We start from the raw sequence: 24,967 nt of genomic DNA, 5'->3' as shown, positions 1-24,967 counted from the left end.
TGAGACGAAAGAAAAACCTACATTAGCAGCTTTAGGTTAGGCTGTAATGATTATGATTTCCATAACAGAATTCTGCTTTCTGATTTAATGACACTGGCTCTGTCTTTAGAAAGATGTTAAGTAAATATTAAAAATGGTGTTGAAACATAAGCAATGAAATATAAATTTAAGCTGGAATCAAAAACTATTCATGGTGCTGCTGTTGGTGGAAACTTGATGTATGCCTTTCGAGAGAAACATCCAGGTTTATACCTTTTTTATGATGTGTTATGATATGTTATGAAACTCAGAATCTCTTAGGTAAACAATGGAGATAGCATAAAACCCAGGGAACACAAAAGCTGGAGCTTCAGCTTAAATTCTACAGGAAGACAAACGTGGTGAAGACTGATGTTGTGTATTTGCTCATTTTGATTACATCCATAATTCAGAAAAGTATAGATTACTTAATGCTTTCTACTGCATTTTGTAGTATTTATACTGTACCTCTGCAAAAGAAAAACTGGCAATACCTTTAAAGTCCTGAGAGACATAAGTTTCTTTGCATTATTTGAAAGCTGTGTTTTCCTGTGCTTGGAGCATTTATGTGTATTACCTCATAAATTACTTGCAAGTTGCTTCCTTTGAAAAAGTGATAAACATTTCTTTCAGGAGGTAGAAACAGAAGGTGAGACTGTGTATCCTATTATCTAAGCTGCATGCGCCTCACTGACTGCATGTGTGTGCGTTCTGACGATGCATTTTGCCTATGCAAGGACTAAAAAACCCCACAAGATTACGCTGGGGGGGGTGGGGTGGGGTGTGTTTCTTTTATATATAATGCAAATTCTTCTGCCTGCAGTATTCTTTTCCTATGATTTCTGTAGACAATTTGAAAGCAAAAATGTATGGTTAATTTATTCTAGTGTAAAAGACAAATTAGTATTTATGGCTACAGGAAATGTTTATTGCTAGTTTTGTTTACAAATACAGTAATTGAGGACAGAATTTCAGTTTGTGTAACCGTGCAATGTCCTCTTGGAAATGACTGAATTCACATCCGAATTGCTGATGCACTCCACTGTTTTACTGATTTCTCAAAGACTGCAATGATGTTAAATGGGCAAGCACATGACAAAGATGATAAATCACAGCAAAGCTAAAAATTCAGTATTTTGGGTGTTTTTCCTGCCATATTCCTGAAAACATACATGCAAATACCTAAGTGATAGACAAAAATATAGAGCAAGAGAGAAAGACACACGCTTCAGCATTCACACTCTGTTTTTAAAGACCACCTTAAAACCAGTGATTTGCATGTCTGGATTACGAAGAGGGCTTGGCCTCTCATTGTGCTCACTGAGATTTTTAATAAAGTTTAGCTGCTCTGTGCAAGTATACGTAAAGAGATCTATGCAGTACCAATAGGAATATGTAGCCATAGTTTCTTTCAAAAGGAATTAGTTAAGAAACCCAGAAGATTCTGTATGAAAGTCTTAATGAGACTACAATAGGCTACACCAATGTCAAAACCAAAACATTTTAGTATAAATTTTGCTCAGCATCAACTAAGTCATTTGGTGAATATATAGAAAAAAGAAAGCTGCTGATTCCCTCTTGAAGATATGAAAAACAAAGGATAAGAAACTTGGAGAAAGCACCTCAATTTTAAAAGGTAGCTTTTTTTATAGCAGAGATGTTTTCCTCTAACAATGGACTTTTAGTTAATATTAAAAATTTCATTTTTACTCTTTTAATTGCAAAATCTGGGATTGCTCTCCAATTTCCTATGAAATGTAATGTAAATTAAAAGCCAAGATACCTGAGATGAAAAACTCTTCTTTACAAACACACCATCATTATTACTTGATTTTTAGGAATGTCTTTATCTGGTATCTCGTTGCTCAGTTTCCTGAAACTGAAAAGTAACACAACTTTCTGTGTGTACTGTAAATCTTCTGGTAATAGGATTAAATAGAATGTTAATTTGTTTCCCTTTGCAGCTATAAATACTGTAGGCTAATGGAAACAAAATAGGATTTTTTTCTCCATAAGCACGCAACGTATTAAATTGTAATGTATGTATAATTATCAGGGTTTTTTTCACTTTTACATGCATATGAGCTATCTACCATAGTGTGTCATATCTTAAAGCAACTTCAGAACAACTGTGATGTAATAGATGCTCATCTAGGCTAAAATTTTGAGTTCATTCAAATCTTACACCCATAATTAGGCATCTAAATATAGTGGCCTGATTTTTTGAAAGATGCGAGCACACTTAGGTACAGCGACTTGCTATAAGATTTGCTGTGCTCTGCATTTCTGAAAACCAGGCCATATATGTAGGTAGCCTAAATATAGATTCATGAACTAATTTAAGACTTAAATAGACTTTAAATTACTGGGCATGTTTCTCAGTTCATGTTATTCTTAAAGGAGAAAAACAATGATTCCTGGCAGTGATCCTTGTCTGATCGGCACTGATGACAAAGCACCCACACTTCAGTGGGAGAGGATTGCTCCTTGTTTTTAAAAGTATTTTTGAAAACTATATAACAGTTCAATGTTGTATTATATTATCCCTGTTTAAGGCACAAGCTCTGTCTTTTATATTCCAAATTTACTAGAAATGTAATGGGAAATTGTTTAGGTAGAGCACTTTCAGTGAAACTGAAATATGTATCGATAATCTAAAATGCCTGCTCTCTTCAAAGCCAGTATGTTTAAGGAAACACATTGCTTTTGAATAAAACACATTTTATATTTAACAGAGCATTTACAACTGTCAAACAGTGTGTTTCTTTTTCTTCTTTTATCGGTGGTATTTTCAGGGCTTACTAGAAAAGTTGTTGTTTTGCTTTTCTAATTGGAAGAAATTTTAATGATTTTAATTATCAGTGTGTTTTATCTGTAGATTTGGATTCCTCAAGACAAAAAAAGGTATTTTAAAATGTGGTATCACTGTCACAAAATCAGTGTAATTGTCATTGCTAATACCTTGTAATTGTCACCAGTACTGGCGTTGGAACTAGACGAGATGGAGGGATGAAAAAAAGCAATTATTCTTCATTTAATGAGGGCATTCTGTGTAATGTGCAAACCAGCCCAGAAAGTCCAAACTCTAGTCTGAATGTATTAATTATAATTCTTTATCCTTTGTCCAAGTTTCAGTTCATTCATTTTCTTATATTTAAATTTGGCATCTTTTGTTAATTGAGGCTTCTCATAATGTACATCAGGCTAGGATGTAGATGAATGAAAATGGAACTATAATAGTGCACTACCATTAACATTGTTCCTTTCAAGTTTTGGGTTGGCTTGGGTTTTTTTCAAAAACACATACAAATTATTTTTTGGTGGACATTTAAAAAAAAAAAAAAAATTACAGGCATGGATCTGGGTACATTCTGTAGTAGCCAGAGAAGAGACATTTATTTTAAAAAATTATTCAGAAGTTGTACAGCATTTTACTTTTGTGTATAGGCTATGTTTTATTAGAAAATGACAGTAACTCTATTCTCTGTAGAGAAAATTTTCAAATATGGGTAATTATGCTTGTGACATAGGGTAACAGAAGAGTGGTATTAAGCAAATATTGTGGCTCACTATTTCTCCCAATGTCCCATCATTTCATTCTCCCCCCGCATTGCGGAGAGAGATTTTCCTGCAAACTTACCTATCCTTTGGAAGAAGAGTAAGTTTTCAAAAATTATTAGAAGTATCACAGTATTAGCAAAGTATTAACAATCAAGTTATTAACATATTTCCACATCTCATGAACATGCTGGCATGTCTAAACAAGGAATGAAAATAGCTGCAGTCCTATGAAATCTCTGCAATTCCTTGGAAGCTCAGTGTCTTAAAATGCAAAACTCAGCTATCACAGTGGTTGTTACTGAGCCAACCAGGAGTGTGATTTTTAAAAATAAATTCTTTCCAATGATGAATTTAGTGACTTTCTTGCTCCCTCTCTTTTCATGAGACATGAGTAATTCACAAACACTTTGTGGTTTGGGCAGCAAGGTGGGAGTAGAAGTATCTAAAAAAAAAAAACAACAAAAAAAAACCCCCAAGAAAATCTGTAGCCAGAATGACAAATCCTTAGGCACAGCTATAAAACACACAGATCAGTAGCACAGAGCCATAAGAATATATTGACTGTGGCCCAAACTCATCAGAAGATTGATCAATCCAGCTGACTTGCATTAATTGTGAAATAGAAAGAACGATGCGATCAATGATAGGCATGAAAGTGCAGCGGTAATGATGCCACATCTAGCTAATCCAATAATGGAGAACCTGATGTATAGCATATTGGAATTCCACTGTTCGGGCCCCTGTCACAATAAAGTATATCCTGCAATTATGGGGAAAAATTGAGCAGACAGCAGTTGAGCCAGCCTAATCGGCCAGTGCCACAGTAGTTTTCCTGATTAAACACTACGTTAAGTGGCACTAAAACACTGCAACTTGTCTGCATTATAAAAGATAATCCTTAAATTAATGTGAAACTTTGTATTTTAATCAAAGCAAACTATGAATATTAAGATGTGTGCAAAATATCTAGTTAACTGTGAATGTTTTAACAATTTATAAACTGGTCTCTCACTGTTGGCTATGAGGAAAAAGGACCATATGCTGAATGAGAGCGACGAGTTTCCTGTGCTGAAAATCAATTAGACTTTATACGGGCTTGAAGACCTGATGGGAAAAATAATATCCTTAACAGACCCTTAGAGAATTCAAATTTAGTTGACTTCTGTAAATGTTGCCTATGGTCACTAATTTTAGTCTGCTCAGTGTTACATGTTGATTGGGGGAAGAACAGATTTTTAGCAAATAGTAATTTAAGTACAACCAGACCTGCAGCTGAAGTCAGGAATCGGTGGTCATCTATCTATTATAAAAACAACCAAAATCCTCTCCAAAATGTAGCATTTGTCACATTAATAAGAACTGAAAGACTTTCAGTTCCTTAAAGTATTGACTACTTTACTATTACTTTAATAATGATACTTAATTTTTATTAAGTTTACCTATAAGAGCCTACCCGTTGTCATTTTGACCTGACTTTGCCATTGGCTTGACCTTTTGTTTTAAGACACAGCTTTGTGTGGAGGATGCTACAAGCCTGCCCTGAGCAAGCAGGAGCACCTCGGAGGTTCCTGCTTAAGGAACACGTGCTCTTCAGCCCTGCCCTCTCCCTGGGGCCAGATGATCTGGGGAGCTTGGTTCTTTCTGCTGTGTTTGGAAGGGAACATTCAGAGGAACAGTGGAGCCTTGACTCTGTTTATTTCACCTTATCCCTTGTCAACAGTGTTTCTCAATTATTTTTTTTTTTTTTTTGGTGGGTAGATAAATGACTGGTCTCAGAGCTGTTCAACATTCAGGGAGTACAAGGACTGTTGTGGGTTTGAGCAATTACAGAAAGGGAAATGGATGGCTGCCTAACCACTGAGGGAGCGCCTAAACCAATCTGTAGATCATTCTGCTTTGCCTTCTGGAAATCACTGACTGCTTAATTCCAGTACTGGATGGGTATTTTTATGTTTCAACTCTATAAATTTACCACTTTTCAGATGCAAATGTTTGTGTAAAGTTGGACTGAGGTTTTGACACTACATAGTTCTTGAGACTCTTCGATAGAACCTGGCACCATTTCTACATGCAGATGTAGAGGTTTTTTCATGAACAAAATAACTTTGCTACTCTTGCTGTGCTTTTTTCTTTAAAGAAGTTGCTGAGGCAGAGAAGCTTGGGGACAATTATTTAAGCAAATAGCAAGCAAACAAAAAGATTCACATTCCTATGTGTTAAAGTATACTGGTTACAACTCCTGTGACAGATTAGGAGCTCTGCACATCTTGCTTAAGCATCTTCGATTCTGGAGCAGTCAGGTCCAGAAGCTGGATGGGCATGTGTGATCAGTAATTGTCCAGCCATCTCAGTTTAATGCGCTAGTGCAGAAAAGCCAACACTTTAAGACTTCAGCTCACATCTTCTATTTCCTTTTCAATGCAGTGTAATTTTCTCAGTATTGTTGGGAAACTATCAGCCAGTATTTGCACAGGGCTTTTCTTCTTCCACTGTGAAGTTGATTACACCTGTGGGGAATAAAATGACAAAAGAAACAAGATTCCTCAGATGGTTACAATGGGAATGCAGGGATGAAATTGAGGAGATAATTTATCCTGAAGCTTCTAAATATTTCAAAGTGTTTGTTTTCAATATGAAAATTAATTAAAACCTAGATTAATAAGTGATTAATAAGTCCTGAAATTGGTTTCAGGCTGCTTAAGTGAGCTGACAGCAAAGACTGTATCTTTGTTTCTCTGTAAGAAGAAAATAGAATTAATATTCTTCAGAATTTTTCCTTTAAAACTACTGCAGTATAACCAAAAAATAAGAAAAGGTGACCAAGCTGTGAATGTAATACTACCATACTAGATTTTAACAGCGTTTGTTTCTGTGAGAAATGCATGGTACGGTGTATATTTTCTAAACATATTTTTGATTGCATGAAGTGTTACCAGTTAGCTTTACACCTCCCATCAGAAAAGTAATAATAAAAGAAAAGGAGAGTTCAAACTCTGTGATGGTAAATAATTGCTGTGGAACAAACCCTTGCCTTCCCTGAGTCTTTGTTCATTTCTTTTTGCCACTAGGGAATTATTTTAATACATGAAAACTGTATTCAAGTTATGTTCCAGCAGTAAATGAGATCTACTTATTTCTTTCCAGGACAATTAATTTCAAGCCAGCCTATGTTAAAGAAAGTACTGAGCAGTGTGTTTTATAATTGCTGGAAAGCTGTACATGCAATATTAGAATAGAAATACTGGGTTTCTTTTCAAGCCTTGAGTAATCCCAGTAGACTTGCAAGCTGCTATGAATAATTCTGTAAAGTCTAAGTGAAAGAGTTCAGATATTCCCCCCCTCCCCTTTTAGATTACTGCAGTTATTTGAGGCAAAAAGTCAAAACACCTCAACATTAAGGAAAATGAAGACACTTTCTGTTAAGACTGAAGTAGTAATGGATAGCCTAAAGGTATCAACCTAAACCAACCGACTACAGCAATGCATTTTTAATGCATTTTCTCTCTCAAAGAAGTTGCTAGATGCCACCAATCATCTGTGAAGTTAACAACGCAGTATCTTCATAACAGGAGAACTTATACAAATGCTTAGCTTTGCTGTTAGTAGTTTAATATAATTAAATGTGTATATCTTTGTGTGTATCTTACTTGTGGTACCTCGATTTGAAGTATCTTAAGGCCTGTGTTATATGCCATTTTTGCTTTGTTTTTTTTAATTTTTCCCATAGAGCTAAAACTTAGTGCATAGCAAGTAGGACTGGGGAGGTGAAGAAGCATGCTTGGAATCTGGTTCTTCCATGGGAATCTGGTTCTTCCGTGGAACTGCACTGACAGGACATTGTTGCTTCTGCTTGCCATACATAGTATCGTTACCTTTGGTAATTTCTATGTTGTGCTTTTGAAATAAAACTTGTAACACAGATGGTGACCCTAGAAGGTCTTACAGGTTTGCAAGTACTTGAAAAGAAGGTGTTAATGTTTTTCCCCAGGAAAACAGAGAGGAATTTTACCCTCCCCCAAAGTATTGTTTCATCTGTAATTAGCAGAGGCCAGATCATCCAAATACAGAAATCACTGAGCTAATTGAGATAGTCTAGCAAGGAGGGACTCTACTGGGATCAATTAACATGATCTAGATATTAAAGGGAAAGCAGAATATTTCCTCTTTTTTTTCCTCCTATTATTTGTCACATTTGTCTCTTAAATACAGACTCTTGAAAGCAAGAAGAGAAAGGTGTTTTGGGTTTTTTTAACATTTCCAGAGCAATAAAAGTCATCAAAATGATCTTCAGTTATGCTGACAACCTGCTTGTTTCTTTTACAGTCTAGACAGTGACATGTACATCTGGGTACCATTGGGAAGGATTGTTGACTGGTGGTCCAACTTTTTTGCTATCGAACAGCAGAATTGCTCTCATGTTGAAACTTAGGCTCTCATTCTTAATCTCAGTACATTATGTTATATATTTATGGGGTTTCTGTACTATTTGTTCCTATTGTGGGATGTCCTTAGAACTGAATATAGGTGGTTAAGGTATCGTTTTTCACTGGTATTGTATATCATAATACTGTATTACAACATATATGTGACTACATTTTACTGGTGGTCACAGGGGACAAACGTTCAACTTTTTGAAACGCTGGGAAATCATGTCAAGATTGTCAACAATAATATATTAATATTTTAAATGTTCTGTATTCTTTTTTCCATCTAATCAGTCATGTACGTGGCATTTCTCAAATGACCCAGATGTGGGCTTCTGAAGCATGTAAGTGAGCTAGCATGTAAGCCCATAAATTTAGTTCACTAGTATGCATCAGCAGTGATGATTACTCTAAATGTACTGAGAATGGACTAGACTGCTTTTTAATGTGCAAGTTGAGAGTGCTCATTAAGGGAGAAAAGACGAAACTTCAAGTACCTAGTACTAGGCTTAAAATCATTCCAGCTCCACTAGAACACAGTATTTTCTATTCCACATAAAATCAGTTTAGTTCTTGTCGGAAGTGAGAGGATGCTAACAGTTCATTCAGGAAAACATTTACTACTTTTCAGAAGATTTAATCTGTGTTATCCTGATCAAAGTTGAGGTTTTCTAGCTTAGTAAGAGCTGACTACCAAAGCTAAGTAGGAAGGGGAATTTCTAGCATGTCTGGCAAAGCACTATTTGTGTGTTCCTCATTGCCGCTAAACAACTGAGAAAAAATAGTTTTTTGAAATTTGGTTATTGGGCACTACAAGGAGTGAAATGCAGTGAAAATGGACTGCAGTATTCTTTTTTATTTGTAGAGAATAATTCCAGACATCAGAGAGAGACTTTATATAACCTAGTAATGAAGAATAGTTCTTTTCCTGTTCTCTGGGCCCCAGGCATTCCACATTTCTGAAGCTGGAACATGACATGTACAACAAGAATGTATGAAATCTTTAAGAATTTTTTTTTTAATACCCAGATAACTGGTGAACTTATTTTTTTCTCAGAGAGAAGAGATTACAGATATATTTCTTATATAATTGGTTCAGAACTATCAAATAAAAACAAAAGTGCCTCTCATCCTCCTTCTCCACTCTCCGTGACCCCCTGTGAAATGCTAAATTTGTCTGTCTTACTTCTCATGGAGATGGATATTTAGATAATGATAGCAAAGCTATTTAAAATGCAGGAGAACTCATTCCTTGTTTTATTTCATCTTTCACTCAGTCCATTTTCCATTATAATACTTACAGACTTGGATTTCCACCCCCACCCTCCACCCCCGTTTTGCTTATGCTTTTGACTTGCTCTGAGAAAAATCTTCCACCCCCCCCCCAAGACAGATGGTGGCAACGCTATTCTCTCTAAATAAAAAGAAAACAGCTGGTAAGGTGCAAGGCAAGACTAGACCAGCAGTGCATGTCTGTTTCCAGTGTTGCAAAATCTCCCTTGGTTTTTCAGAGGAGTTGGTACAGAAACTAAGCATACAGTTATCTCCCCGCTAACTGTAACAGTAAGGAAAAAAAAAAATCACAAATAAACTAAATTTATGGCATAGTATAGATTCAGTACCTTTCCATCCTGGCTTGCATATTTAAATCCAGACTTGACTTACGAAAAATTTATTGCAGCCTAATAACTATAAAATACTAAGAGGAAATAAAATCAATGTTGGCCCAAATCTTAGAATGCAAACCACACACACGCACACTATAAAATATAGTAGAATACTGCTTACTCAGTAGATTCAGCTCTAGGAATCAAACAGAACTGAGAACGACTATAAAAATATGCAGGAAATTAAAAAATCTGTTTAATAGATGCCTACAAATTGTTGTTTTCATAAGATCAAGGTATTTTTTATTCCCTTCAGGTAAAAAGAATTCTCACTATTGATGTATATCTGACTTGGACAGATGAAAGGTCGTTGGCTGGTTGTTTTTTTCCTTCTTTGCAGTGTTCTTAGTCACAAGTCTCCAGGCTGCTAAATGTACACATATGAATTACAGTGTTTCAGGAATCGAGTGAAAGGCTGCGGAAAAAACATCTCCATGATGTATTTTAAGTCCAGCTTTATTTACTAAAGAATGCCATATAGTCATTTTAACGAACCTTACTAGAATGCAAAGCATACACTGAGCAAGAAGTATGCTTCTCTTGCCAGTCTGCATCTGTAACCTGTCATACTTGCGCACAGTTGCGAAGGTTAGATTCTAGAAGTCCTTTTTTACAAGAGGGCTTTATCTTCATCAAGAATCAGGCAGAGGTACAGTGAGAGCTGAGACTGAGGAAAAGAAAAAAAAGAAAACTTTATGGAAAATTCTGATGTTTCAAAACAGATTTTTTTTTTTCTTTATTTAGAATGAAAGTGATTTTTTTTTTTTTTTTTAATAACCCTTTAAAAAATGGACAGAGCTTTACCTTGTTGCTCTAGAGCTACAGAATCTCTGTGACTCGGGGTCTCCAGCTCTAACACAGTCCATTGGCAATGGTGCTCAGCAGCTGCAGGCTCTGGGAGCCTTAGTCAGGTGCCTGGATTGCATGGAAGGCTCAGCTCCCTAAAAACCTACCACCTCAGTGTCTCAGTAACTGAAGGACAGGGGAGTGAACTTACAGAAAGCTGTCAGGGCATTATTAAGTTGAACACTCTCTGCAGAACTTTCCATTGTTGTTCATCTGGCAAATCTAATGAACAAATGTCTTTATCACCCTGTTCATAACCAGCTCTAGGTATGCAACAATACCTTTTCAGTTGCCTGTTTGGTCACTTAAATAAGATTTTTTGCTGCCTCTGAACCTTTGTGGATTTTAACCGCAGCTCTTGTTGTATGTCACCTGTTTTCAGTTTTGTCTGTGCTGCTTGGTGGTAGGAAACAGCGTGCTGTTTCCCTTCTGTGTTCTCCACTTGCTAGTTGTTTCTAGGCTTTCAGGACTACCCCATGGTCTTCCTAAACTTCAGAAATTCAGAGACCTTCATGCCATGCAGCAGATGCAAGGCAAAGGCTGTATTTTAACAAGAGGTGCTTAGTTCCTGCAAGATTTACTGCTTTATGTAATGATGGGTGTTAGATACCAGAAATGCCATAGTTTAGACTTAGTTGTCCATGATCAACGTTACAGTGTAACTGAGCCCAGGTAAGAATTCCTAAGCAGAAGTATCTTTTTGCAATGGAAACTAATTATTGTTTTTAACGGTGTGTGCCTGTTTGAGGCACATAAGGAATTTTTATCTAAGTAATAAGAGACAGCCCTTTCTCAGAGTATGCATAACAGAGATGTGAAAGGCCTGAATTCAAATCTCTAGACACAATTAGAAATCAAAACAATTGCTATGATATACTGAAAAACTAGACAAGTAACCTCATGCAGAGAAGCATTCCCTACCCTTTTAATTGCTGCTTATCCTCTCTCAGTAAGTGAGGTAATTGATGTTTTACTCTCAAAATTGATCTCAGTGTTTCAGGTAGTTAGCAGACTAGAATGGCTTTTACATCATAACACTAAAAATCGATTCATCTCATAAACTCATCCCAGGCTTGAAAATTTGCTAAACCTGAAGACTACCTAGCTTAAAAATAATGTGTTTGTTTGGATCTTGAGTCCACTAGACTAGATGGTGATTAATCTGATTTAACCACACAGAACGTCACAACGCTGTTCCTGCTCTTTTAAAATCTCCTGTTCTCATTTCCCCACAAAGGCCATGTACATCAGAGTACTTTACCAAAAATTGGTAAAGTTCTACAAAATCTGTTCAGGTGTAAAAGCAGCAAAGAATTGTTACAAACATTGGAAACAAAGTGAATGAAAAATAGTGAGTTAAATGACAACTTGCTTGAGGCTACAACTATACTGTATTGAATACGCAGGCTGTACGACCACACTGTGAGCATTACTCACATGCAAATGAGGATGAAATGTACCTTTTGAATTGTGTGTGCTAATTATTATATTAATCATGTATATTATTACATGATGTTGAAATTAATTATTGATACAGTAATTTGATTTATACTATGCTGCAATGAAAACACGATACACATATAGGTAGGAGAGAGACTTCCCTCTCTCTCTCTCCCTCTCAGTCTCCCTTGTATATAGAGCTATAGATAGATATATATAAGAAAACTTGTAGATGGAACTCTTTGTCCTTGATGACTTTCAGTCTAGGTTAAGATATGGCAGAAAAGTGAAGATCTGTATAGCTATATGAAGAAGAAAAGAGGTTGTGTTTATTGTAAAAAGAGATGATATCAAGATCTTTCATGTATATATAGTAAAAGATTTCTATCTGTCTTCTAAACTGACAGGGTTTCAGGTCACAGTTTACTTCACCTCAGGGTAGCTCGTCACAAAGTTTTTTAGAGATGCTGGGAGCAGCACTTCCATGCATAAGGATTGTATGCAATGCATCATTAAAATTATTTCAAAAGGTATAGATACAACAGAATTTTGAAGCTACAATTTCAAGCTTGTTATCATGGAGGTCATTGAAGAACATGACATTTAGTTTGCAAAATGAGCATGGGTGTGCATGCGTGTGTACGCACATACACAAGTTTAAATGTTTCCTTCTACTTTTCTGTTTTTAGGACAGTAAGGCCATTGCTGTGGTCTCATTAAAAGGTGAAAGAAAATGTTTAACTTTGTCAGCTGCACCTGATTTTTGCCAATGATTGTTCATTTTCTTAACAGAAAAGCAAAGAACATTTTAAATGAGACTTACTTATTCAAGGTAACCTTACCACTTCTGAGTGAGAAGAATATACTGCCCTAATGGATGCTCTTATATGACAATCTCTAAATGTCTTTCATTATTAAGTGTCAAGGTTTCTTTAGGAATGCTTTAGAAATTCTTGGGAGAAATGTTTCATTGCAGCAAGCTGTAGCACTGCCACTAAAAATATATTGCTAATTAAAGTTTATTGACAGTCTTTGTAATGTGCTCTGAGAACAAGTAAAAGCACTGAGTAGTTACTGAATATGACGCACTGCATCTTCTATAGTTAGTTAAGCTGTTTAGGACAGGAGATTAAGGTACTATGCCCTTCCTTTCCCTATGTAGTTATTGGATTTGAGTATTGTGCAGAATAAAACACTTTCAGGATACCAATGCTGTAAAGACTCGAAGAAACTTTGGTTTCGTCCCTCACTTTTTCACTTGCTGGCCATGGACAAATTGGGAGGTAAGTTAAATACTTCCAAGGCCTAAAAGGTACATGTCCGCAGGAAGGAAAAGAATTTTGACTATTCAGAAAACAGTTCCTTCGAGGGGACAGCTCCTAAGTTGAGGAAGGGTATTCAGAGTTACTTTAGCTGTGTGTGAATATAAATACAGAATTTGCAAATCATACCTCTGCAGAGTTCCTAATGTGGGACGCTTCTCATAAGTAACAGACTTGCACACATTTAGCCATATTCAGCTATGGCGCAACATCACTGTTTTAGAACAATAGCATCCATGTTGCTAACTTATCAAGCTGCATGGTCCATGCTGGTGGGAGGGGAAGCTCCTGAAGCATTGCTCTCCTCCACTGCCACACGGGATTCCTGGTTTCGTATATGATAGTTGAGCCCACCACATACTGCAGATCTAGGGTTCCTCTGAAGCACTGTAATTGCTATGCTAGGTAACACTGTACGCTCCCCCAACAGAGTGAAAGAGTGGCAACAGAGGGGTTACTGACACGGGGTAATGGGTGCAGACTTTACCAGGCTGCCATTTTTCCAGAGGAGCAGGTAGGCAATGATCAAGAATCGCAGAGCAGGTTTCGGAGGCGGAACTTTAGGACTCCTAGAAAAATTCATAATTTGGAGCAGTGTGCAGACATATGTATTATCCCATTGAGAAGAAACCTGGCAAACCACAATTTGAATCTCTCTCCTGTTAGTGGCATCATCTGAGGCTAAATATAGCCGCTGTTATGAGGTAATTCATACTCGCTTTGTTCTCATTTACTGGTGTATTTTGTTCTCAATACTGCTGTGTTTGACACTGCAATTATCTTGGTATCTCTTTCTTTTAAATAAATATTAAAAGATAATCAACTGTTAATTGATAACTCATTTTAATAATGCAGACAATAACAAACATTACTGATTTTGCTTACGTTACTATTTAGAATCATAGAGTAGTTTGCATTGGAAAGGGTCTTTAAAGGTCTAGTCCAAACTGAAATCTGTGATTTCTTACTGACATCATGACAACTGGAAAACTGTTGCAAGTGATTACATAATGATCTTTAGGTGCAAGTAGAGATAAGCAGTTGCACTGTCTTGCTGCATCTCTGGGGTACTCTGAACCACAGTGAATCTATGGTCATTTTTGTAAGTGCAAGGAACTGGAGTTGTTCTTCAGATGGTTGCCAGAAGACTTTTACCCTTCTTTACATCTCTAAATCTAAAATCACTCACTTCAGTAGAGTTCCTCTGCAATACTGTTGCTGTAAGCAAGAGTAAAGTACTGCCTTCGGTATGTGAGATTTACAGTACAAATCAGAAACAAAAAAAGGTTTTTACATGTTGTACTACTATCAACAGCTTCAAGAAGTGATTGTTTTGTGGCTCTAAGAGCCAAACGTTCTGCCTGCTTGTACAACCTACAGTTTCACTGAGTAATGCTATCTGAGTTGTAAAAAATTATGTAAAAAGTTCCTTATGGCATGTTTGGTCTTACAGCTCATTAAATCTCTGCCTGCAGTTTCTTCTGACTCAAGCTTCTTGCACTTACAGAAATGGTCAGGTGAATTGCATAATGGAGAGGGGGTGTGAATCCTAATGCAGAGCACAGGTCAAGCTCATGCCATAAGAGTAAGAACAGCCCTAGGGGTGGATGTACACATTTTTTCTCTCCAGGACTAATTCATTCATTCATTCAAAAACAAAGAAAACACTTCTAGTTTTGGGTATATTTACCAAGTATCACACATAGGGTGTGAAGTTCTCTCTCTAAACTTCATGAAGGCATAATTCCTCCATGCCATTGCTATGCTTTAGGAAAAGAATATCACCCGAGGGGTCCACAATTTGATAAGTTAGTGCAGTAAAGGCAACCTCTGCTTTGCTCAAAAGATTTATTATAAAAAACCTGATAAGTGTGACAAAGGGTACAATGCTTATGTTTTGATTTGTGATTTTTGTGTGTGTGCAAGTATAGAACTTATCATTGCATTTTTCTGTGCAAAACAGAAAGGGATAATTTAAAAGACATTAATGACATTTAGATGCCTACTTCCTATTGAAAGTGTGTGGATTCTAATGATTAATTTGCATCTTGCATTTATGTCCTTGCAATTCTCTCCCAAGAACTAAAGATAAGTAGCACATATATGTTTCATAAATAATGAAGTTATCCACCAAAATTTCGAGCTTTAGGTAGCGTGATACGTGAAATCAGACTGTCATTTTTAATGAATTTACTTCTTGGTGTTCACCTTTTTTTTGCAATCAAATTTTATGACAAGAATAAATATATAAAGTACCTGTAATTGTATAGGCATGGATTATTTCTTAGTAACAATTTAAAGTTTAAAATTTGTACACAAATCCTGCTTATGCCTGTTTAAGAAAGAAAACCCAAAACAAAAAAAAGGGGGAAAAAAATGCTAATAACGACCAACCAACTACATTAAACTATAGTAGGATACTGTTAATTAACTCTAGGTTAAAACCAATTGTAGAATTTAAATTGTTGTTAATCTTAAAAATTCTAAGGATTTCCTATTTTATCTGCAGATGAATAAGATAAGTTTTCCAGATAAATTTACTGATGATTGATTTATTAGGTTAATACTGCAGAATGACATTTTAGTATATTTTGGATCATTTCATATAAATTAAACTGATTTATATGTGTAAAAATATCTGTATACACACCCCCTTTTTATAACACTCTAAAGAGTAACTTTCTAATTAGAAAAGAATAATTCGGAGGAAGGGGACAAATCGAAGCTTGGCTATCTGTCAGTTCATTGGCTTCTTGCTGACCTGGCAATATCTTGTTTCTCAGACCAGTTCCTTCTATCGTGGCCTCTTCAGGCAATCATGTGGATCTGCCAGATAAAAGCTGTGTTTGGGGGGTTTTGTAATTTGTCAAGCATCGGTGACTGAATGAACTTGACTTATTTTTATCAGCACACAAGCACAGCAAGTAGCCTTCCAGATGTTTACTGATAACACACAGGCAATGTCTATAGTAGCAATTTGTAACATAACTGGCTTTGGTAATTGTCTGAAAATCCATGCCCGTCTCCAGTGATATCCTTATTGTCAGTCTTGTATTCTCTCCTCTTCCCTGAAGTATCTTTCTGAGTTATCTGCAGTTTGTATAACTGGCACCTTAACAGACTGATATTAATTTTCTGTTCAAAATGTAAGAAACTGTTCTATGTAAAATGGAGTTTTTACTTCAGCCCTGTCTTAATTTTATTATATGTTCTTGGCCTATAGTTTTTAGTCGTTGTCTCTATTATCTTTACTTCAAAAAATCTACTATGCAGCATATCAGATTTTTTGCCTTCTTTATTGTTATGTAATGCAGACCCTTAGAATTCATTTCAAAAGCTGGTAGCAGTACGTGATACTCAGATACTAATTAATGTATCTGATTTCTTCATTCTATATTTACACTAGCTTCACAGTTTATCACTTAATTGGTATTCATGCCATTATCTGCATTAATTTTTTTTTCTGGATAGAGACTTTAAGGAAAGAGACTTAAGATCCATTTTCCAAAAGTTACAAGGTTTTACAAGAGTAAATTCTTGTAATAACAATATGCTTATGAAACAAAAGTGATTTATGCTGCAGTAAATAGTGTAATGTGTGTAATACGCCAGGCTTGGTCTGGTAGTGTTTGCATTCTAAGATGACGTACTTTTATTTCTATACTGGTTGTTACTTTAACATCACAGTATTTTTAATTACATTTTTCATAGTGTCCATTTATTCTTTTTAGTACAGTGCCTTTGCCTTCTGATTATTCCTTATAATACTTACTGTGTTATGCAGGGAAATTAAATAAAATGCACTATAGCTAGTCTTTTATGTATAAAAGGAGTTTATATTTGAATACTAAGTGTAGATAAAGTTTCTCATGGGACTGTTCCATGCAGAATTTAATACATGCAGAACATGCATGCAGAATTTAATTTTGAGGCTTTACCGCACAAGTGTTTTTTCTAGAATGGTACTTGCAAAAAATATTTTGAGACACCTTTTTCCCAGTTTATATTAAAGTATACTGCAAAGTAGTTTCCAATACAAATGCACCAGTGCCTTAGTGTTCAAGGGTTAGTCACATAGTGTAGATGCAAAATAAACATAAAACAGTTTTTGTCTTCATGGTACTTTTCACAAGGGCATACCAGAGACCCATGGTTCCTAAACTTTTCATGAAAAAACAGGGAACTACTCGTGTAATAAGATACAAGGTGGGAGCACAGGAAGAACTGCGGTGCTGGCTGGTGTTATGCCACCTTGCTGGTCTTCTGCTTACAGGGGTGTCAGAAAATGAAGAGCTTCCAGGCTATGCTGCGGCACCACAAGTTTCCCTGAATACACTCAGGGAGCCAAAGGCAAATTCAGTGACATAGGTATCTTTGTGATGTGCAGCACACTTTGGGCATATAACTAAGGCTATTAAACACTGCCCCCCCCCCCCCCCCCCCCCCCCCCCCCCCCCCCCCCCCCCCCCCCCGAAATGAAAAAAAACCCAAACCCCAAAAAACTGTATTTGCCAGGTAACAATGTTGGTCAAGCAGTATAGAAAATCTTGCTGAAAAAACATATCTTAGCCTGAAGCCAAGAAAAGGTGAAAATTGGACTTTGGAATTTCTCGTTTAAAGGAGCCATTTTACACAAGGAAATAATTGCCTACAAACTGTTTTAACATATCAATTTTTTTTACAGTGTTTCTATTTTATTTTTTGAGATTTTCTACTTTTTTGTCTCAATAAAATTATCCTGTTCGGAATGTTTTGCTAATTTGAAGGTAAGAAGAAAAGGAGAGGGAGAAATGCCTATAAAACCATAGATTATTCTTTATGGAAGATAAGATGGTCCCCATTTGCATTTACAGCTTTACAAGGATTGTAGCACTAGGCTCTTTTTCTTTTTTTGATGGAAATGCTTAATCTGAGCTCAATGGGCCATAATAATTGCCTGTTTCTTCCAGTAGAAATAAACCCACTTGTATGTGACACTTGAAACCTTAACTCTACTTAGTATTACGCACAGAATTGTAGACAGTTCTTCACCCAAATATATTTATGACAGCAGCGCTAGTCGATATACAATACCAAGCCAAGGGCATTTGAGAATAAATCAGTCCCTCTAGCTACTGCTATAGCACAATAACTGATGGTTGTAATAAAACCCCATGAAATTAAAATTCTGTGCATGCAAACGCACATACCTAGCCAAGAGAAACCTGAAGCTCTCTGTTCTGGAAAAATTTGCATATGCATAGACATACACACTCTGTACCCCTTTGTATTAGTAACACAATGTACACAAAAAGTCTATAGGTTTTCAGCACTGTATCATCTCATTAGACTTTCTTCAACATTTGGGGGCTTTCAGGAGTCATATGTAGAAAAAAAATGTAAGCCGCTCATAGAAGAGGAGGAGGATGGTCCCAGTTACTCCTTGAGGAAGAAATATTATTGATTGTATGTTTGAAAGCCTCTTGATGATGCTGTAAGTCACTGCCAAAGGCTCTGAAAACCCCACTTCCAGTTCAAATCATGCTATGTGTTTATGCAGTTACTGATATTTTTAATGAGTCTTCTGTGTTTGAGCACCTCAGGCGCTACTTTGTGGCACTGTGAGCTCTTGGGATGGACATTGTTTCTTCATTTGTGTTTTGGGTTTTCACATGAAGTACTGAGAAGCCATTTGAAATTAATACACAACATTATTCATACATTTATGTACAAGCCCATACTCTCTCCACATATTTAATAACTTGAAGCATCGTTTCGTCTGAATTCTGTAGGACAATGAGATAATGAAAACTAATATGTAATAAAATGATGCAAGGGAAGTGACTGTTTCCACATGAAATACACCAGACAGCAGCGTATGGTGTATCTCCCTGTGTAGCACAGCATTTTTATGCAACGTGGCAAGGAAAAAACCCAAGCATTTAATATTTGAGAGAAGACTTTTACAGTCAGGTGGGTATCTAATGAGAGAAAACACTGATAGATGGATTTTGCAAACACTGTGAGACAGTCCATACCGTTTCATACTATCTAGTGAAATACAACTAGTGCGACTGTGATGAAGTAATCTATGGTTTTATTTCAGCTATTTAATCTACGTATGAATGAGGAGAAATATGAGACCTCAATCAGATGAATAAGCAATTACTAATTGTGAAGTCATGTTTTGGTAAAAGCACTGTGACTGTGATCAGTGCCAAGTCTTTCACATCTGACTCTCATGCTCCACAGTTCATGTGTAGGTACTGACTGTAAACTATCCTTTCCTAATGAAAACAGGCACATTGTTACAATTTAGGTAATCCTATCTGCATTGTCCTTTTTGAGGTGGAAGAAGAAAGACAAAAATGTTGGAGGGCTTTCCTGGAACTGCTGTTAGAGTAGGTGTCTTAACCTGCACAGAAAATCATGCATAAGTAATTCTGGTGTGACTGCTCACTGGAAACAGGATGGCTTTATACACACTTTTTTCAGAACACAGGCTAAGTCCACTTACCATGAATGTTTGTTTATGGCAAAATATCTAGAATATGAAAGACTAGATGTTCACTGGTTATCTTTCAGCCACTGGGACTGTACTCCATTTCAAATGACCTTCTCAATCCTGAAAGTATTTTGAATTTGTAAATGCAAAACAAATACTTGGGAATGTTGTAGTGCAACAAAAATGTTTTTTCTTTTACGTTTTAAGCAGAGTCTTTCTGTAAATAACCCTGTCACCATCAAATTGTTCTCTTTGCCCCATCACCTAAACCCTTTCTTCAAAATGACACTTAAAAAACTTGGCAGCAAAAAAACCTCCCCAGGTGGACTGTTGGTATTCCTTATCAACTTGAGTAATACTGTTGCGCTCTCAATCTGTCCATTTCATCCATAGATGGGTCCTATTTTTGAGTTGTGTTTCAGTTTCTTCAGAGCTAGGGCTTGCATGTCCTTATGAAGAGTGGATGGCTGAAATACATTTAAAAGATCTTCAGTCTCCCACCTGCTACTGTTATTTAAATACAACAAAACATACTTCCCCATTCTATTCATGTTCGTGAACTCACCAGAGAATGACACCAGCAAGTTGCACAGTATTTCCAAAGGGTCTTTTTTGTTTAAAATGATGGAGCCTGACAGCATGAGTGACTTAGAAGACTGTTGTCTTATAAAAAGACCTGTAGTCTTGACCTATTGTGCAAGTCCTTTGAAAATTTTTCATTGATGAAATCCTTTAAAGACAATCAATATTTTAGGCATTCTTCCACTAAAGTCTAGTGAGAGCTTAACATAATGGCACTCAACATATTGACCAGGTTCTTCATGCAGTCTTGAACTAAAAGAAATAAATAGTTCATTGCATATGGCTCAATCCAGAGACATAACGAAGTAAATTTAGGATTGAGAAGCAATGTATTTAAAATTGCAGGATATGCACAAGGTTTGCTTCTAGGGTCTCTTGATCATTAATTAAATATGTTATGGCTTTCAGTTTTTCTCGTTTATCTGTACAGGTTTACATATTGTAAATGCATTATTTATGTTTTCCCTTAAGTGCTTGGTACTGCCAGGATGTTTCTCTTAAACTGGCACAGATAGCAAAAAAGACAAAACGAGAGCAAATCTGGCACTGGTTAGCTGCACAGAAAGCCACTTGTGCCCAAATGAGCCTTTTCCAGATGTATTTAGTAAACTTGAACTGATAAATAGATAGACCGATAGACAGACAGACAGATAGATGGCATCATTGTTTAAACTATGAAAAATATTTTTTCATTAAGGTAAGTTTGGTGTGTTTCATTTTTTCTTTTTAATCTCATCCTAATAATGCCTTATCACTAAGCCTTGCTGCTTTTGTTCTGGAAAGCTTCTAGTATGAAGGGTGATGAGGGAGCTATCTACGTGGAAGTTCACTCTCTGAGGGAAGCCATTACTGAAATGGATTGTTATAGCTAAAGCGTACTGTTTGGAATCAACCATTTGCTGAACTTTGAACAAAGGAAATTGCTGCCATTGGTGTGTCCTGCATATCGCCCCTGTTGTCTTCCTCCATTTCTTTTAGTAAACAGAACACCATGGATGCGGTGGTAGGTTGAGTCAAAATATATTTTAAAAAACAACTCTCACATTCATATGAAAGCTGTTTGTTTTAAGATAAATGGATGGTTTTGTTCTATTTGTTTTGCTGCCAGATGTGGTGTAGCAGTTGGATGTTAAGACAGTCACCCTCTCCTGACTTGCACATCTTTGTTCTTATTCAGTCTTTGCCTCTCTATTGTATTCTCCCACTGTTCATAAATACTTCTTTTCAATCTTAAATAACATTTCCTGTTCTGGTCTCTGTGATGTTAAACATTTGTCAATTTTATGTTTAAAATGACAGTAGCAGATAGCCTTATAGATGTCTAATTAAAACAGAATTAATTATCTGTTTAAATAGTCAATAACTATAACCCTTGCTCCGCTCTACAAATATTTGATACACTTTTTTGTTTGTTTGTTTTTTACATATTTTGCCTTTCTTCCATTCTGAAATTCCCCCCTCCCTACCACCACCTTTGGTTTCCAGTGTTATTGGAAGCTTGCATGCTTATATTATTACCATACACTAAACCAGCTGTAGCTTTTCCATCTCCATATTGTTTATGATTTCATAGACACCTACTCCCAGCCATCTCTTTTCCAGGCTGAAGTATTCTGGTCTTCCTACTTGTTCCTGTCTAGATATATTTCCTTGTCTTGAACCACCTTTGTCACCTTTCTGTCTGAAGACAGAATGCCTGTAAATCTATGCAGCTCATGTGAGGTCAGAGCCAAAAGTTTCATCCCACGGGGAATAGGACAACACATTCTTTTGAAGGGTGATGTTAAAGGTACAATCTGAATATACTTTCCACTATATCTAAATGGAAATAAAATAGTAAATATAAATTTCAGTAAGTCTTTCCAAAAGACTGTTCACAATCATCTCAAAAGAGCCCAAACTAATACTATAGAATAGCTTGCAGCTGCTGTGGAATAAGCAAAGTACCTTCATAGTTTACCTAAACATACAATCAGCACGTCCAGGCCCACTAACATGATACGGCGGATGAAATGGGAAGAATTGTAAATCTCTCCTTGTTTATGTATTTTACCATGTATGGTAAAACTTGTGAGCCATGTATGGCTGTGCAGTACAAAGGTAAGAAAATCGGAGGATAAACACATTACAGATGAGATGGGAGGATTATCTAATTCTCTATCCCATGGCTGTAAAGCAAATGTAAATCTGATGTTTGTTGTTTCTTAAGTAACAACGCGATTTACGGCAGCATTTTGAATAACCCTTATCTCCTGTTGATTTCTATGCTGAACATCTTTTCTACATGATTACATTTCTGGCTTCTGAAGCTTTTAAAAATGTTATTACTACTAATACTTCAGTAGTAGTAGTACTTAATACCTACAAAGATTATAGGTGTACTATGTTCTGCAGGCAAGTTATGAAAAATAGCCCTGTTGCAAAAGTTAGGCTCTCTAGGCATCTGACTGGAGAAAACAGGCAAATTTGACAAGAGATGCAAAAGAAAGTTTGAGAAAATTATTTTGAATTAAATAAAAAGCAATCATAATATTCCAGCATTCTGTAATGCATTGCATGTTCTGTTATGTTCTCCTCTTTTCCTTTTGTTTTCTTCAGTTAATCACCATGTTGTTTGTTCAGTTTTCTTTTTATTTTTTTAATGCCTGAAGAGTACCCTGAGAAATACTGGAATTAATGGTACAGGCTGAACATTTCTTCTAGAAAAATAGCTGGTACATCTAGAACGCAATTTATAGAATGTAAGGCTGGCAGCCTTATCCAAAGAAGCTGACCAGTGAAATATTATAAAGACAAATCATTCTGGATGTTGTTCAATTTGCTAAGTGGAGCTCATGTACTGTTAGTTTGGCAAATGACTTTCTTAATTTCTTTGTGCACCCATTTATCTATGAAAAAAATATAGTGATATCTGTCTTGTGTTATGACTGCTCAGGACAAAACTGAATAAGGTAGTAGTAGTGTTATGTTTATAGAATATATCCGACAAACAGTCAAAGAGCGGGTAATTTCAGATGGTTATGATTTTAAACTTGTTTGTTTTAACATGCGTAGGACCATTGTCAAAAACAACTACTCACATTTCAGCTAATATTTTTTTTCTGAAAACTGGAGTTAAAATCTCTGGTGTGGAGGCTTACACAGAGAAAAACTGTAATAGTAAAAAACAAAACAAAAAAAACCCACCCAAACAAAAAAACCCAACCTCACTTCAAACTTGGACTAGATGATCACTGTAGGTCCCTTCCAACTGAAATATTCTATTTTCTGTTTTTTAAACAACATGAATAGATGCATCCAGAGCAGATTCAGATCTAAAATTAACTCTTGAGACTTATGCAAGTACACTTATAACGCACACTAATATAACCTTAAAGTAACTTATAAATAGTGTGAAGGCATGAACTTTGAAAAATGGAATCATTAGTCTGCAAGAGGTAGTCACTTTAGCTGTACTTAATTTTACTCTTTAGGGGAAGATTGTAAATAGACCTATGCTCAATTCCTTTACCTTTTGTTCCCTGCTAGAGAACTTTAAGAAACGTATGAGAAAAGCATTTGTGGCTGTTCGATTTGTATTTTAGTACAGGGACTTTGTTGTAAAACTTCTGAGATAGATAGATATATATATATAAAAATAAAAGGTTTAGCTTGTAACTTATTTATTAGGACTCATTTTTTTGTGTTGAAAAAAGAGCTGACAGTTTTATTCCTTTGTAAGTAACCTAACTTTGTGTTGTGGTTTAACCCCAGCCGGCAACTAAGCCCCACACAGCCGTTCGCTCACTCTCCCCACGGTGGGTTGGGGGAGAGAATCAGAAGGGTAAAAGTGAGAAAACTCGTGGGTTGAGAGAAAGACAGTTTAATAGGTAAAGCAAAAGCTGTGCATGCAAGCAAAGCAAGACAAGGAATTCATTCACCGCTTCCCATCGGCAGGCAGGTGTTCAGCCATCTCCAGGAAAGCAGGGCTCCATCACGTGCAACAATTGAGAAGACAAACACCACCACTCCGAGCGTCCCCCCCTTCCTCCTCCTTCCCCCAGCTCTCTATGCTGAGCATGACGTCCTATGGTCTGGAATATCCCTTTGGGCAGTTGGGGTCAGCTGTCCCGGCTGCGTCCCCTCCCAACTCCTTGTGCAGCCCCAGCCTCCTCGCTGGTGGGGTGGTGAGAGGAGCAGCAAAGGCCCTGACTCTGTGTAAGCACTGCTCAGCAGTAGGGAAAACATCCCTGTATTATCAACCCTGTTTCCAGCACAAATCCAAAACTTAGCCCCGTACTAGCTACTATGAAAAAAATTAACTCTATCCCAGCTCATACCAGCACACTTTGCCTGAGAAGTTTCCCTTTTCATCATCACAACAGAGTAAAAATATGTCATACAAATGGGTATTGGTTCATGTTTTAACTTTTTGTAAGTGCAAAGTAGTGAAAAGTGTACTCTGAATCTCTGAAAATATCCTTGGAATACATTGCATCAGATTTCTTTTTCATGTTTTGTGAATTGTATTTGCCATGTACATTAATTACAGAAATGGCAGTGATTACACTTTGAGCATTAATGATACTAATGATTCTAAAAGTATTCTAAAAATACTTTATTTTAAAAACAAAACAAAAACCA

General features: G+C 36.4%; 1 protein-coding gene across 2 annotated transcripts in view; it reads left to right on the top strand.

Moving 5' to 3' along the window:
- Positions 1-24,967, top strand: part of RBFOX1 (RNA binding fox-1 homolog 1) — a 1,343,363-nt gene that overhangs the window by 907,592 nt on the left and 410,804 nt on the right. The window lies entirely within an intron of this gene.

This window comes from Gymnogyps californianus, chromosome 15 (assembly GCF_018139145.2).
Source record: "Gymnogyps californianus isolate 813 chromosome 15, ASM1813914v2, whole genome shotgun sequence".
Taxonomy (NCBI): domain Eukaryota; kingdom Metazoa; phylum Chordata; class Aves; order Accipitriformes; family Cathartidae; genus Gymnogyps; species Gymnogyps californianus.
Note: the sequence above shows the minus strand (reverse complement) of the source record. Positions and strands in the feature narration are given on the sequence as shown.